Source organism: Hemicordylus capensis, chromosome 2 (assembly GCF_027244095.1).
Source record: "Hemicordylus capensis ecotype Gifberg chromosome 2, rHemCap1.1.pri, whole genome shotgun sequence".
NCBI classification, from domain to species: domain Eukaryota; kingdom Metazoa; phylum Chordata; class Lepidosauria; order Squamata; family Cordylidae; genus Hemicordylus; species Hemicordylus capensis.
The window spans coordinates 281,071,756-281,089,369 of record NC_069658.1 but is presented as its reverse complement, the minus strand read 5'-3'; the positions used below and the strand labels follow the sequence as shown (position 1 = coordinate 281,089,369).

The 17,614-nt window shown below is 42.6% G+C and overlaps 1 protein-coding gene across 15 annotated transcripts in view; it reads left to right on the top strand.

Annotated features, from left to right (window-relative positions):
- FOXP1 (forkhead box P1) overlaps nt 1-17,614 on the top strand; it is an 823,426-nt gene that overhangs the window by 387,755 nt on the left and 418,057 nt on the right. Inside the window, exon 1 of one of the 15 annotated variants that reach the window (XM_053290518.1) lies at nt 1,118-1,136. The exons of the other annotated variants lie outside the window; for them this stretch is intronic. The gene's annotated coding sequence lies outside the window, so the exon portion shown is untranslated. Of the gene's footprint in view, nt 1-1,117; nt 1,137-17,614 lie in introns of those variants that run through there. 15 annotated transcript variants of the gene reach the window in all.

Here is a 17,614-nt window from a genome sequence, read left to right as displayed (position 1 = left end):
ATTGGTCAGCTGCCAAGTTTTCTATGTCTTTAATGGATGAGGTTTGTGTGCTTTGGAAATATGTGAGAGCATAATCCAGCCAATTTTAATCTGTTCTAAGTCTTACTGGTTTCTGCAGGAGAGTTAGGCATGTGCTTAAATCTCTTCCTTTAAAATCAGTGGGACTAAACTTTGAATTGATTATATCTGTGCTCTTTTGTGACATTTTGAAAAAATATATGAATTTGAGTCCATTTTTTAAAAATCCAATTTTCTCTCCTCTGCCATCCTCCAGTCCCAACAATAAGAATTATATCAAATTGCTGGTTTATTTTGGAATTAAAACTATTGTACATCTTCCAGAATATTGTATACAACTGCAAAAAGATGGTAGCAGATGTTTCGTTTTGTCCTTTAAACAACAAAACAGAATCCTGGCTTTCCATTCTTTCACATGCTTCCTTGATGTAAATTGTAAAGTCTCTTTTAAGCAACAAACACTTCTGTAATACATTTACTAGGAAGTATGTTGAATCAATTTCAGTGGAATTTACTTTTAAGTGTGCTTTGAGACTCAGTCAAAGCATGTAATTCTGATGAATTTGGGGTTTAATTAAAGAAAGTATGTTCTACCTACTGGTTCTTTTCTGCATGTCTGTCTTTTTGTCTCTCTCTTTCACTTGCTTGAAAGGTGTGTGGGTGAGCAATGTTTTCTTTTGTAATAGCAAATCTCAGTGTAGTACTTAATATTGTTCCTATTTATTAGTTGTTATTGCTGCTATTTGTGTGGGAGCTGAATATAGCTGTGTGATCTTTTAGCCACCATCCCTATTAAACAGGCTGTGCAGCTTGTGAGAGATCAGGACAGGTAGAATGCACAGCAGGCGTCTGATTTGAGCCAGTTACTCATTTGCCGAGTGTTTGTGTTTATGCAAAGGGGCCTCTTCCTGCATATTTAATCTAGAGTAAGGCAGTGGCTTTTGTTGTGTTTAGACCACATACCTTCAGTCCTTCCTTACACTGCAGCCAATGTTGAGCAGAGAAAGTCTGAGTAGTTAGAAGTGTACGCATGGTGTTCTCAGAACTCTCAACTTTTCTTCACTTGGCTGGGAATTATTGCTACAGCTCCAGTCTTTTATCTTTCTCTTCATTAATGGGTAAGTTTGCACTTCTAAAGATAAGTGTTCTCTTCATAAATGTTCCTCTTTTGTTCCTCTTCGTAAATGCTCCAGATTATTTCTTGCTCAGATCTCTTTATAACAACCCCATTCTTTTTAGGGAGTTTGTTCTAGCCTTAGGATGGTGAATACAGGTGCTTCTGCAGTAACCTATTTTTCTTGTGCAGGTAAATAGTGAATTGTTGCAGGCAGGTGGTAGTTTGGCAGTAGTGAGAGGAAGTATGTTGGGCTTTATATTCTTTGTACTTAAGAAATTCTGGTCTGCAACTGTGTTACAGATGATGCTTTCACTGTTGCTAAAAGCTTTCAAACAGTATACAACACAGATTTGGGGGGGGCGTGGGGGGTAGTAATCAAGAAACTCTGCTTTCTGTTGTGTCCTGAGCTTGTGTCTTCACCAGACTGTCTGTGTGGTAATAGGGAGCTTTTTCTTACGTGGAAATTGAATCTTCTCTTCATTGATATTAATAGCACACTGGAGATGTTAGCTATGATTCAGGGAGTACCATGACTATAGAGTAGGAAACCTGATAATGTAGGGGAAGAGTGGAGTGGGGTGGGGGAAGATGACAGTCCTTTTGCTTCTCTGTGAGGGACGGAGTTTGCATAACGGCATCCTAGTTTTAACTGTCTACTAAAGGCATTTAAAATATCACTTGCTGTTACTTTTAATCTAGATGTAATTACTGCTGCGTGCTCTCTTACTTATCAACTGCACTAGCTCAGTTTCTGATTGAATCTACTTTTAAAAAATTAAAACTTCTTCCTGAAACAGCATGTATGTATGCAGTCTATATGAGGTTCTTACTGCCTGTAAGAGAACTGCTGCTTCCTTTGAGAATCATATGAAAGGGAAATGACTTTTTAAAAAATTAAATAAAAAGACAAAAAGCAGTTCATCAGTGCTCAGAGCTGCAATACATAATATGTGTGGATGGGGAGGTAGATATGGACATAACACACTGAGGCTAGAAGTAGGAGTTTAGGTTAGGTTACCAATTAACTATTTCCTTCATTTGAGTAACTCCTCTCAAACAGAAGAGTGTGCTATTCCACCACATGTTGGCAAGTGTGAGGATCTGAATAAAATTTCACCAACCTTATTAAAATGTGTAGAGACTTTTTCATCGTCTTGGGTGCAAATCAACACACACATTCAGAAGCATTTTATTAACAATAAGACTGCTTAAAGTTTTTTTAATAGCAACATTGCAAATCGCTTATCTAATTGTAAGTATATTACTTTTTTAGTCTCTCTTTATGAGGAAAAAGCACCTCAGTCAAAGCACCTTGTGTGATTAGCGCTATTGTATTCTTAAATTTTGATTGATAGAGATAATAGTTTTCACTTAAAAATACAGACAGGTACTTTAACTTTCCATGACAATAGCTATTTGCATTTCTTTTATCTTTTTGTTTAACATTTGTGGGGGTTGGGACAGATTTGATTATTAACTCTTATTGCACACTGTGGTAAATGCTAAAACAAAGCTTTTGTTATAGCTTCAAAGGTACAACAGCAAATATTGTTTTTATCAGTTCATTACTTAAAGGTTGTTAAAGGATACCTCAAAAATATTTTCACATGACCATGACCAAGGGTATCACTTTGTTATAAGGAAAATAATAGCCCCCCCCCCCCCCCCGCGAAAGCATGGCCAGACGTCTGGGCTACTGTTAGTCTGGCAGCAAGAACACATGTACATGATGGAGCAAGATAACTAGAAAGCTGTGCAGCATGTTTCTATCTGCCTCATATAAAAGAGAGAGTGAAGAGGGATGTGGAATCTTCCACATTACTGGTTTTAATTCTGCAAGGTCAAGTTTTTGGATAATGATTCTGACACAGCAGCAAAATGGTTAATGCTGGCATTAATAGATAATTAGAAACTTACAAGATCTAAAATGCGTAGGAAGATTTGATCACTTGGCTTCCTTCGCAGTTTGTCAAATGGTCTTTCCATCATTTGATTGGCAGGTCTGATACTTTAAGGGAATGTATTGTGGTATTTAATAATTCAACCAGGTTGAGCTCTGTTGTGCTAATATTAATTCACATGAAGCAAATAACCAGTCTATCAGGAATAGATATGTCTCTTAAGGATAGTTCAAAATTTGTATTGTTAGCAAGGCATTTTTAAATGTTTCTGTAAACTATGCCTATAATACTTGCAGAAACTGTTAAAAAATTAATTTGCTAACACTGTTCATCATACTGAAAATTATTTTTTCAGATTAATACTGTATGTGTATTTGTTCATGCTATTTGTTGTGTTAATTTAGTTTAAAACCTGTGTCCTCTATGTCCCCTACCTCTAGTTTAAAATTAGAACAACAACTGTGTGTGTGTGTCGGGAGGGCGGTGTCATTTACTTCAGTGAAAGGAGGGCTGTTCGCAGTACAATTGTTCGAGTTCTTCAACTATGTACAAGCCATAAATACGATTCTATAATACACCAAAATATTCAAAAGTGTTTGGGTGAATATGGAAAGGGAAACTAGGTTTGCCAGCACCTCCCTCTTGCTTTTGATGCTTGGTCTTTAAAAAAGAAAGAAAGAAAAGATTGTGGACAGTGGTTTTATTTTGCTTTAATTTATTTTATTTGTATTGTCATGTAAACAAACTTTGAAAATTCTCTCTTTAAATGCAGTATACAAATAAATTTATTTTATTTGTATTGTCATGTAAACAAACTTTGAAAATTCTCTCTTTAAATGCAGTATACAAATATGATAAATATTAGGGGGTTGTCCATATGTGATTATTTAAAATAATGTAGGTACTTTGCAGTTGGTACTTTGTAGGGAGAGGCCAAAGTGTGTTTGGCCTCTCTTACTCTACACTATTTTACTTTTTCTCTGAAGGGGTCTATTGTAGGTAGGGTTGCTAGTTAAATAGTTCAGCACTATGGGACATTGTGGTCTTGAGGTGTATTTTCTATAGATCCTATGCAGCTGGAATTTATCTTAAGAAGGGGACATTTATTACAACTGTATGGTTACCATATTTTGATAAGGGACTAATACTTTATAATGGTGATATCAGATATAAAATAGTGCTTGCAAAAACATCCAGAAATCTTCCTTCCCCAACATTAATGTTGGCCAGACCTTTTCTTTTTCCCCTTTTTTTTGCTAAAACCAAGATCAGATGTCATCACGGATGTTGGAAGATACTTTTAGATATATATGTTTAGATCTGATCAGTCGGTTCCTTATGTTGAGATTCTTATTTTTGTTTAGGAGTTAACATTGAAAGAAGGTCAGACACAGAAAATGAGGGTTTTCTGTGGGTCTCTCTTTTAACTTCCCTCAGTGAATGATATGAAGAAGGAAGGCTGGCTTTATTGGGCCCTTTGGGTTGCTTCTATCTGCATCTTTAAGTCTTTCAGAACTTTGGCTAGAAACAGTGTCATAGTTATGTTCTGTACAGTAGCTAGCACAGTACTTATGCAAAATTCTGAATAGTAATTTCAGTAGTAACTATTAAATTCTTAGTTTAACCTACTTTAATTGGTGTATGCTTTTGTATAATCTTGTTTGTTTTGTATTTATGTTCTCTTTGAGCTCCATCACAGTGGTTCAGTTCAGACATCACACCAAACCATGGTTTGTGCTAATCAAAGTCTAGAACTCAAACCATTAATTGAGCTTCCAAACCATGGCAAAACCTTGGTTTTAGAACTGGTTTCATTTTATACCAGCTCAACAGCCCAGTCTAGGTTTAGTGGTTGACATCCTGACTACTGAAGGGCACACACAGAGGGAATGCAAGGATGTTTAAACTCCACACTTCTACAGCTTACTCACCCCATAATGCATGGGGAAGAATTAATCCCATGTGGTGCATAAACAAGTGGGAATATATGTCATGCTTCATATTTAGAGGGAAAATATAGAAGAGAAATGGAGGGGCAAGAGAGGGGACAAGATTTTTTAAATCTAATCTAATTCAATTAGCATGGGAAAAATGGTGGCGTGTTTGAATGAATAGTGTTACATAGTCAAGAGGATGGCAGAGGTCGAGAAGAGAATGAATTTATAATAGGCAAAATGAGCCAGTTTTTTCCCTCTCCTCCAGAGATGTTCAGCTACATAAGAGCATGGGTGTTTCTAATGGAGGGGTGAGTCAAGGTTTAGGAGGAGTGGGAGAGTGGGGCAAATTAGTCAAGAGCTGAGGATAAGGATGACTGAATAGAGAGTGGAAACTACAGAGACTGAGTGGGCAGAAGAGAAGATAGGACAACACTTCTGAGAGAGTCATCTGAAAGCCCTACTTGCTTCTCTTGCTGGTCTCTTGCTCCTGATGTATACAGAAAATGTCCATAGGTTGTTTATGTCTTTAGCACCTTGCATGTATTTTGTTATAGTTTTTCTTTTCCTCATTAGGACAAAACCCATTTTTAGAAGGAAGCTTTATTATTTATTTATTTATTTATTTATTTATTTACACAGTCAGACAGGTGTTATTGGCTGGTTTGTTTTATCCAGACATCGAGTCCTTCCCAAGGACCTGGGATGCCAGAATTTTATTGTCAATGTTGTTGCTGTTGTTATAGATATCGTCACAGAATATAGGCTGTTCCCAGTAAAGCTGCTTTTTGTAATTGGTTGATGGTGATTTCTGTGGCCCTTATGGTGTTGAGGTGCTCTTCAAGGTCTTTTGGAACTGCACCCAGGGTGCCAATTACCACTGGGATTATTTTGGTCTTTTTCTGCCACAGCCTTTCCATTTCAATTTGTAGATCTTTGTATTTGGTGATTTTTTCTATTTCTTTTTCTTCTATTCTGCTATCCCCTGGTATGGCTGTGTCGATTATTTAAACTTGTTTTTCTTTCTTCTCGGCTACAGTTATATCTGGTGTATTGTGTGGCAGATGTTTGTCTGTTTGTAGTCGGAAGTCCCATAATATTTTTTCATCTTCATTTTCTTCAACTTTTTCAATTTGATGTTCCCACCAATTTTGGGCTACAGGTAGCTTGTATTTTTTGCAGATGTTCCAGTGTATCATCCCTGCTACCTTGTTATGCCTTTGTTTGTAGTCAGTCTGTGCAATCTTTTTACAGCAGATTAGGTGGTCCACGATTTCATCTGCTTCTTTACAAAGGCGGCACTTGCTGTTTGTTGTTGACTTTTCTACTTTTGCTCTTATTGCACTTGTTCTTAGTGCCTGTTCTTGCGCAGCCAGTATTAAACCCTCTGTTTCTTTCTTCAAGTTGCCATTCTTAAGCCATTGCCAGGTCTTGGTGATGTCTGATTTCCCACTTATATTGTGCAAATATTGACCATGCAGTGGCTTCTTTTTCCATTTTTCTGCTCGGTTCTTGACTTGTTCTTTCTTGTAGGCCTGCTTTGTTTCATTGGTGTTGAATAGTTTCTCGTTCTTGACCATTTGAAGTGCGTCTTCTTCACTGTCCTTGATATATTCTTCAAGGCCTCTTTTCTCCTCCTCTACCGTTTGATGGACTTGCAGCATCCTTCTTCCACCTGAGCTGCGAGGGAGGAATAGCCTATCTACATCACTGCGGGGGTGCAGAGCATGATTGATGGTCATGATTTTCCTGGTCTTACGATCTAGCGTCTCTAGCTCTGCCTGGGTCCAGTCTATTATTCCTGCAGTGTATCAGATAACAGGTATAGCCCAGGTGTTTATGGCTTGTATGGTGTTCCCGCCATTGAGTTTGGACTTCAGGATTTTTCTAATTCTCCTGCTGTATTCACTTCCACAACCTGGAGAATACCCAAGTATTTGTAATGTTCTTTCTCTTCCAGGTTCTTGATCTTGCTTCCATTGGGCAGTTCTATTCCTTCTGTTTTTCTTATGTTCCCTCTGTTCATTATTAATGCAGCTCACTTGTCTAGTCCAAACTCCATTGCTATATCGCTACTGAATATATGGACAGTGTTTAGCAGTGATTCAATTTCTGACTGGGAAATAATAATAATAATTATTATTATTTTAGATATTGATTTAAAAATTTCTCAAGGCAGCTTTCAAAATCACAAGAATTAAAACATTGTACAATTAAATCAAATATAAAACTGTTAAAACACTAGGTAGAGCTAAAACTTAACAAGTTATAAGGTAAAATTCCTCCCCCCCTTCAAAAATAAAAGGTCTTCACTCAGTAGTGGAAGACCATAAAAGAGGTGGCAAGTTGATTTTCCTTAGATAAGGAGTTACACAGCTTAGATGCAGCCAGAATGAAAGCCTTCTCCCATGTTGGTAGGATGCAAAGGAGATTTTCTGCAGATGTTCTTGCTTAATGGGCAGGCTCATATAGAATAAGGTGCTCTTTCATTTCACAGCTTCCTTTATGCTGCTATTTAGCCACTTTGGCATCTTTTTGAATTTATTCATAAATAGAAGCACAGGAATTTAGAAGGTAAATACTTCTGACTCTAAAAGTAAATATCTTCTGATATAAGAATTAAGTGTGAATCCAATTTTAATCTATAAAAATGTGTATCTGAAATATGAGAACTTACGTCATGACCTCCACCCTGAGCAGTAGCTCAGAGTCTATCCCTGTTGAGAGGGGAGTAGTTGAGTCTGAAGAACCAGTCCCGGGTCCAAGGCTAGGGGAGAATATAAGAAAAACCCTGCTGGATCAGGTCCAAGGCCTATGTAGTCCAGCATTCTGTTTCACACAATGGCCCACCAGATGCTGCTAAGAAGCCCACAGGCGAGAGAGGTGAGGGTATGCCCCCTCGCTTGCTGTTGCTCTCCTACAAATAGTATTTAGAGGCATCTTGCCTCTGAGGCTAGAAGTGGCCTATAGCCACCAGACTAGTAGCCATTGATAGACCTGTCTTCCATGCTTTTGTCTAAGCCCTCTTTAAACCAATCCAAGTTAGTGACCATCACCACATCCCATGAAAGAGAAATCCACATATTATGCGTTGTGTGAAATAGTACTTCCTTTTGTTGATCCTAAATTTCCTGGCCTTCAATTTCATGGGATAACCCCCTGGTTCTAGTGTTTGAGAGAGGGAGAAAAATTTCTCTGTCCACTCCATGCATTATTTCATACACCTCTATCATGTCTCCTTGTAGTTGCCTTCCCCCTCAACTATAAAGCCACAGAAGCTGTAGCCTTGCCTCATAAGCAAGGTACTCCAGGCCCCGATCATCTTGGTTGCCGTCTAATGTACCTTTTCCAGTTCTATAATGTCTTTCTTAAGATATGGTGAACAGAACTACATGCAGTACTCCATATGTGGCCGCAACATAGATTTGTATAAGGGTATAATATTAGCATTTTTATTTTCAATCCACTGTCTAATGATCACTAGCATGGAATTGGCCTTTTTCACGGCTGCCATGCACTGAGTTGACAGTTTCAACGAGCTGCCCACTACAAAATATTTCTCCAGGTTAGTCACCAACAGCTCAGACCCCATCAGTGTATATGTGAAGTTTGGGGGCAGGGGGGTTGCCCCAGTATGCATCATTTTACACTTGCTAACACTGAACTGCATTTGCTGTTTTGCCACCCTTTCATCCAGTTTGGAGAAATCCTTTTGGAGCTCCTCACAATCTGTTTTGGATTTTACTACCCTAAATAGTTTAATGTCATCTGCAAATTTGGCCACTTCACTGCTTATCTCAAGTTCTAGATCATTTATGAACAAGTTAAAGAGCACTGGTCCCAGTACAGATCCTTGGGGAGATCCCACTTCTTACTTCTCTCCATTATGAAAACTGTCCATTTATTCCTATCCTCTGTTTTCTATCCTTCAACCAGTTACCAATCCACACATGAACCTGTCCCCTTACCCTATGACTGCTAAGTTTACTCAAGAGCCTTTGGTGGGGAGCTTGTCCACATGCCTGTTGACACTCACTCAAAGAGCTTCAAAAGGTTAGTGAGACAAGCTAATCAGTCTGTAGTTTCCCGGATCCCTTTTTGAATATCAGAGTTGCATTAGTTACTTTCCATTCCTTTGGTACAGAGCCTGATTGGAGGGGTAAGTTACATATTTTTGCTTGGAAATCAGTAATTTAACATTGGAGTTCCTTCAGAACTCTTGGGTGGATGCCATCTGGACCTGTCAATTTGTTAATTCTTAGTTTTTCAAGACAGTTTAGAACATCCTCTCTCCTCACCTCAAATTGGCCGTTCTTCAGGTTGCAGGCCTGAGAAGCAGAGTTTTCGAGCGGGTATATGGTCAATATCTTCTGCTGTGAAGACAAATGCAAAGAACTCATTCAGTTTTTCTGTAATCCTCTTAGTCTCTTTAATAATCTCTTTAACACTCTCATCATCTAAGGGTCCAACTTCCTCCTTGACAGGGTTTCTGCTTCTGATATATTTAAAGATGTTAGTCTTATCCCACTTAACACTTGTAGCTATATTTATTTTTTACATTTAAATGTTGCCCCATATATTGCCCCATTTGGCAGTTATGCTCCTCAAGCTCTCTTTTATTTATTTATTTTTTATTTATTTTACATTTTATATCCCGCTCTTCCTCCAAGGAGCCCAGAGCAGTGTACTACGTACTATTTATTTATTTATTTATTTATTTATTGTTGCATTTATATACCGCCTTTCGTTAAAAGACAACCCCAAGGCGGTTTACAAAAGTTAAAACATACAATAAAAAGGCAATAAAACATCAAGCTATATCTATCTATCTATCTATCTATCTACATACACACACACACACACATACACACACACACACACACATATAAAATACAGGCATAAAAACAATACAACAGATAAAAACACACAGAAGCAGCAGTAAAAACAATTATGTAAAAGCCTGGGTAAAAAGCCAAGTTTTAACAAGCTTTCTAAAAGCCGTGATCGAGTCTGAGGAGCAAATGGCCACTGGGAGAGCATTCCAAAGTCTGGGAGCAGCAACAGAGAAGGCCCTGTCCCGAGTGCACGACAGCCGGGCCTCTCTCATTGTCGGCACCCGGAGCAGGGCCCCCTCAGATGTCCTCATCAAGTGGGCAGCAACCCTTGGGAGCAGGCGGTCCCTCAAATACCCCGGGCCCAAACCATTAAGGGCTTTAAAGGTCAAAACCAGCACCTTGAATTGGACCCGGAAACGAACCGGCAGCCAGTGCAACTCTTTCAGAATGGGGGTGATGTGCTCCCAACGGGCAGCTCTGGATAAAACCCTCACTGCTGCGTTTTGCACTAGCTGAAGTTTCCGGATATTCTTCAAGGGCAGCCCCACGTAGAGCGCGTTACAGTAATCCAGCCGCGACGTGACTAAGGCATGGGTAACCGTGGCCAGATCTGCCTTCTCGAGAGGGACGCAGCTGGCGCACTAGCCGAAGCCGTGCAAAGGCACCCCTGGCCACCACCTCCACCTGAGCTTCCAAAAGCAGAGCCGGGTCCAGTAGTACCTCCAAGCTGCGTACTTGCTCCTTCAAGGGAGGTGCAACCCCATCCAGAACCAGTAAAATCTCCTCATCCCGATTGGCTCTTCTACTGACCAACAGTACCTCCGTCTTATCCGGATTCAATTTCAGTTTGTTAGCCCATATCCAGCCCATCACTGCCTCCAGCCCCTGATTCAGGACATCCACCGCCTCCCTAGGATCAGATGACAAGGAGAGATAGAGCTGAGTGTCATCCGCATATTGCTGACAACTCAGTCCAAGTCCCCGGATGACCTCTCAGAGCGGCTTCATGTAGATGTTAAACAGCATGGGGGACAAGACCGATCCCTGCGGGACCCCACAGGCCAACGGCCATGGGGCCGAGCAGTAGTCCCCCAGCACCACCTTCTGGACCCTCCCCCCAAGAAAGGACCGGAACCACTGCAATGCAGTGCCTCCGATTCCCATATTCGAGAGGCGGCCCAGAAGGATACCATGGTCGATGGTATCGAATGCCGCCGAGAGGTCCAGCAGAACCAACAGGGACACACTCCCCCTGTCTCGTTCCCAGCGTAGGTCATCCACTAGAGCACTAGAGCGACCAAGGCAGTCTCAGTCCCATACCCGGGGCAGAAGCCAGATTGAAAAGGGTCCAGATAATCCGTATCATCCAAGACCTTCTGCAGCTGGGATACCACCACACGCTCCATCACCTTGCCCAAAAAGGGAAGGTTAGACACAGGTCTATAGTTATCCAAGTTGGAGGGATCAAGGGAGGGCTTTTTTAATAGTGGTCTTACCACTGCCTCCTTGAAGCACGATGGCATCCTCCCCTCCCTTAATGAAGCATTAATAATCACCTCCAGCCATCTGCCTGTCCCCTCCCTGGCAGCTTTTATTAGCCATGAAGGGCAAGGGTCAAGAGCGCACGATATCGCCTGCACACTGCCCAGGATCTTGTCCACATCCTCAGGCCGCACCAACTGAAAAGAATCTAACACAACGGGACCAGATGGTACCAGAGGCACGTCTGCCGGAACTGCCAAAACTCTGGAGTCCAGGTCAGCACGGATGCGAGCGACTTTATCTGCAAAGTTACAGGCAAACTGATCACAAAGAGCTGTAGATGACTCCTCCCCCATTGTCTGGTGGAGGAGTGGAGCAAGGTTTTTGCCACACGAAACAGCTCTGTTTGTCTGCACTGAGCAGACACAATGGAAGCGGAGAAAAAGCATTTCTTTGCCGCCCCCACCGCCACGGAGTAGTCCCTAAAATGGGCTCTAGCCCGTGTTCAGTCAGATTCGTGACAAATCTTCCTCCAGCGTCGTTCCAGCCGTCGAGTTGTTTCATCGCCCTAAGCTCCGAGGAAAACCAAGGACCAGATCTGGCTCCACCAAGCCTGAGAGGGCGTTTAGGAGCAACCGTATCAACAGCCCGGGCCAGCTCTCCATTCCAGAGATCAACCAAGGCCTCGACAGGGTCACCAGCTCTGGACACTGGAAACTCCCCGAGGGCCGTCTGAAATCCGAACGGATCCATAAGCCTCCGGGGGCGGACCATCTTAATCGGCCCACCACCCCTGCAGAGGGCAGACGGAGCAGTCAAACTAAATCCCACCAGGTGATGATCTGTCCATGACAAGGGAGTGGTCTCAAATCCCCCCGCCTCCAGATCATTTATTTCCCAGTTGGCAAATACCAGATCCAGAGTGTGTCCCGCCACGTGGGTAGGGCCCGATACCAATTGAGACAGGCCCATGGTTGCCATGGAGGCCATGAAATCCTGAGCCGCACCCACTAGGGGGGCCTCAGCGTGGACATTGAAATCCCCCAAAACAATAAGCCTGGGGGAACCCAAGGCCACCTCCGAGACCACCCCAGCCAGCTCAGGTAGGGAGACTGAAGTGCAGCAGGGTGGTCGGTACACCAGCAGAATCCCCAGCCTATCTCGGAGGCCCACCCTCAAGGAGAAACACTCAAAATTCTGAGATTGCCTGACCGGGCACCTGGAAACGGGGAGGGTCTCTCGAAAGATGACTGCGACACCTCTTCCCCGACCCTCGAGGTGGGGCTGCTGCACGATCTGGAAAGCTGGAGGACAAAGCTGAGAGAGACCAACCCCGCCCAGCACATCCAACCAGGTCTCTGTCATACATACCAGATCAGCACGCTCATCCACAATCAAATCGTGGATGAGAGAAGTTTTTGCATCAACTGACCTGGCATTCAGCAGCAGCACCCTAATCTTCGAGGGAGTGTTCTCAGAGCTCCCTGGGGTCAGAGGGTTGGGAGAAGGGCCGGAAAAAGGAACAGGACTCAATTGCCTGGACCATTTTCCCCTGTAATGGCCTGCCCAACTCCCACCGCCATACCTCCCTCTGCCCACTACCTGTGATATCGCTGCCCCCACTCCATACCCACTTTTTCGCTCTCCCAGACACATCTCCCCAGACTAACCCACCACAGCTTCTTGGCTTAATAAAAAACAGAACCAGACTTGTGCAATCTCTTGCTGGGCTTCTTGGTTGCAGGAAGAAGGATCTTCAGGACAGAAGGAGAAGGGTCTTCTAGGCCCCAGGCAGCTCGCCTCACGGCTGAGAGCCACAAGGACAAGAGCCCTTGGGCCAGCCTGCCCTATATAGCAGCAGAGCCCCCAGCCACAGCAGCAGCAACAGTCCAAGGAGATCCTGCACACCTGAGGAAAGGTGGGGCAGAGGCAAAGACAGCATAGTAAGTGCCCCACCCAAGCTGTTCCCTTCTTTCTTCTTCCTCCAGGTCCTTGGGCCAGTCTGCCCTATATAGCAGCAGAGCCCCCAGCCACAGCAACAGCCCAAGGAGATCCTACACACCTGAGGAAAGGTGGGGCAGAGGCAAAGACAGCACAGTCAGTGCTCCACCCAAGCTATTCCCTTCTTTCTTCTTCTCACAGGCCCTTGGGCCAGCCTGCTTAATACTTGTTTCTCCTCACAACAACCCTGTGAAGTAAGTTAGGCTGAGAGAGAAGTGACTGGCCCAGAGTCACCCAGCAAGTCTCATGGCTGAATGGGGATTTGAACTCGGGTCTCCCTGGTCCTAGTCCAGCACTCTAACCAGTACACCATGCTGGCTTTCTTGCATCCCTTATCAGACACAATAACTCCTAAGCTTTCCAAACCACTTAGAAATTAGCTCCATGTCATATGGGATTGCTGCTGGAGCTGAAGCAGCAAGGTAGATGCAGAGTTCAAATGGAGGAGGACTCAGTTTGAATTGGATAAGACACAGCACAGAGCCCATCTGAAGGCATATGCTGTGATAGTATGTGCAGGAAGGAACCGATTTTATTCTGTGCGAATTGCATCTGCAAGGTTTTGTTAAGCAGTTCTGAATTGTTAGGGGTTTAACTCAAACCCATTCTTTTGAAAATCTGTTTCCAGAAATAATGTCTCACTGTGATGCGTTCAGTGGATTCTTTGCAGAAAAAAATTATCACATTTGGGCTGATCTGGACTCCAATATTTCTGCAGGGCCAGTTAGGGTGGTGTCCAGCAATACCTCCTGAGAGATTAGATTGGATAGTTAGTGCTAGAGAACCAAGTGGGTATCATCTGTAGAGTATTTCTTTGCCTGTGAAGACAAACTTGTGTGTGTTGAACTGAAGAGCCTCATAATGATTGTTACTGATAAGAAACGTTCCTGTGACCTCATTGTTTTTATTAACTCTCTCTGAAATTCACCATTAAGTTCAATTGGATTCATTTGTTGTTTTGTTTGCCAACCCAGGCCCAAATAATGACAGGATCGATGTAGTTGGACAAAACTAGGGCTACCTTATTGAATATTTACAAAACTTGCAACGAGGAATCTTAACTAAAGTGTGGGTATCCCCTATGTGGGTCAATCTCATAGGAGGTATGCCCACAGGAGGGTGAAGGACACGGGCTTTGATTTGGCTTGGTACACAGTCTGAACTTCTTCTCTACCACAAGGTTACCCTCATCGAGGAAATGCATGCCAGCCCACCTCAACCCAGGTCATGAGGCATTGAACAGTGTTTGCTAACATGCATCCGAGTGGGAGCGGATCCAGCCTGAGAGTCGCAAGATCACCAAGCCTTCCTCCATATTCCCACTCACCATAATGGCCCTCCAGCCCAACACCAATATAAAATTAACCTACCCTGGCCTGTACTCATCCGCCGCAGAAACAGGGCAAACCTCAGTTTCGCCCCGCTCAACCCACCCATCTATAATTATACCCTCCCTGCAGGTTCTGGAGGAAGACATAATTCCCCCAAATCTGACAAATGAACGCCATCTGGACAAAACCAGACGTCTTCAGCAAAAATCTCAAGGTGCGGAATCACTAATCCGCTCATAGAAACTACAACCCATCTGATCTCGTGGTTCACACCACATCTGTCCATTGAAAAACTGGATCCTGCCCTGGCCCTGCCAGTGCAAACTCAGAATCATGTTGGACCAGACCAAGATGAGATCCAGAAGCAGAGCTTTTAATTTCTGAAAATCATCCATTGCCTGTAATATTAGAGCCTCATCTTGATGCAAGCCAACATTGTTACCCCCAAATGAATCACCAATATATGGGAATACCTCTCCTAAAAATATACTTAAGCAAAATTGGAAAAAACTCAGTCTATATCATTCTGCGATGTCCTTGTGACTAAAGAGTGAACCCAGGCTATCACCCCACACCCCTATGCAGTCGGGTTCCATAAAAGGTGAGCACCATAATTGGCCAGAAAGAGGTGGACCAAAGGCCCCACCGAGTTACAAGCATAAAAAAAGAACTAAAGGAAATTTGTCACTATCAGCAATAACCCTCCATCACATTGGAGAAATAAATAAGAGGTAGGACAGAATAATGGGCCATCAAGTACCACCCATAGACTGGATAATTCAAATGTCTAAATGTGAAAATTAACTGCCATAGATAGTCAGACACAACTTTAAACTTAATCCCAAGGGATGCCAGGACTATACCTAATGTAAGAATTGCAGAACTAGACGATAGTGTGATCCAGTTCAGCAATGTTGTGAACCAGCAATGGGCAACTTCAGTTACCCACATATACTGGGTCAATTCACATTCATATACCAGAGAGGACAAATTCAGACCTAATAAATGACTGTGCCAGAATTATTACACTGAACCAACTTGAAAGTGGTGGTCAAAGACTTAAACCAAAGTGGTGCCCAGGCCAAATATAATGTGTAAGAATTACAGGATCATTAAAGAACAGTGACCATAGAATGATCCAATTTCAGTATCAAATAATTCCTGTGTGGATGGGCCAGACACCCAAAGAGAAAATTTACCAGATTAAATGGATTTAGTAACATGAACTGAGTGAAGGAAAAAGACAAAAGGGATTATGCTCCAGAAGGACGACACTTATTTAAAACATAATTCAAGAGGCTCAATAAGAATGTGCTGAAAAGGTACCTTCCAAATTAAGAAAATACAGGGGGAAACTTCCCCTATAATAGAAGTCCTGACTGATAGAGAATAATAAACATGTTAAGAATGAGTGGAAAATTTACCAGGGAAGCGATGATCCCCTATATTGTGAGGGCAAGAAGAGATTGCTATGATGAGATAACAAAGAAGCTCACAAACTTCATATATATGCTGATGGGATCTGAGCTGTCAGTGACTGACTAGAAGAGAGATCTTGGGATCATGGTGGACAACTCATTGAAAGTGTTGTCTCAGTGCATGGCAGCTGTGAAACAGGCTAATTCCATGCTAGGAATGGTTAGGAGGGAGATTGAAAATAAAATGCTAATATTATAATGCCCTTATACAAATCTATGGTGCGGCCACATCTGGAGTACTGTGCTTACAGCTTGGTCACTGTACCTTAAGAAAGATATTGTAGAACTGGAAAAGGTGCAGAAGAGGGCAACCAAAATGATCAGAGACCTGGAGCACCTTCCTTATGAGGCTAGGCTACAGCATCTGGGGCTCTTTACCTTGGAAAAAAGGCAACTAAGGGGAGACATGATCAAGGTGTACAGGTGAAACTCAAAAAATTAGAATATCGTGCAAAAGTTCATTAATTTCAGTAATGCAAATTAAAAGGTGAAACTGATATATGAGATAGACGCCTTACATGCAAAGCGAGATAAGTCAAGCCTTAATTTGTTATAATTGTGATGATCATGGCGTACAGCTCATGAGAACCCCAAATCCACAATCCCAGAAAATTAGAATATTGTGAAAAGGTTCAACAGTCTAGGCTCCAGGTGTCCCACTCCAATCAGCTAATCAATCCATAACACCTGCAAAGGGTTCCTGAGCCTTTAAATGGTCTCTCAGTCTGGTTCATTAGGAATCACAATCATGGGAAAGACTGCTGACTTGACAGTTGTGCAGAAAACCATCATTGACACCCTCCATAAGGAGGGAAAGCCTCAAAAGGTAATTGCAAAAGAAGTTGGATGTTCCCAAAGTGCTGTATCAAAGCACATTAATAGAAAGTTATGTGGAAGGGAAAAGTGTGGAAGAAAAAGGTGCACAAGCAGCAGGGATGACCGCAGCCTGGAGAGGATTGTCAGGAAAAGGCCATTCAAAAGTGTTGGGGACTTTCACAAGGAGTAGACTGAGGCTGGAGTTAGTGCATCAAGAGCCACCACACACAGACGAATCCTGGACATGGGCTTCAAATGTCGTATTCCTCTTGTCAAGCCGCTCCTGAACAACAAACAATGTCAGAAGCGTCTTACCTGGGCTCAAGAAAAAAAGGACTGGTCTGTTGCTCAGTGGTCCAAAGTCCTTTTTTCTGATGAGAGCAACTTTTGCATCTCATTTGGAAACCAAGGACCCAGAGTCTGGAGGAAGAATGGAGAGGCACACAATGCAAGATGCTTGAAGTCCAGTGTGAAGTTTCCACAGTCTGTGTTGATTTGGGGAGCCATGTCATCTGCTGGTGTTGGTCCACTGTGCTTCATTAAGTCCAGGGTCAACGCATCCGTCTATCAGGAGATTTTGGAGCACTTCATGCTTCCTTCCTCAGACGAGCTGTATGGGGATGCTGACTTCATTTTCCAGCAGGACTTGGCACCTGCCCACACTGCCAAAAGTTCCAAAACCTGGTCCAATGACCATGGGA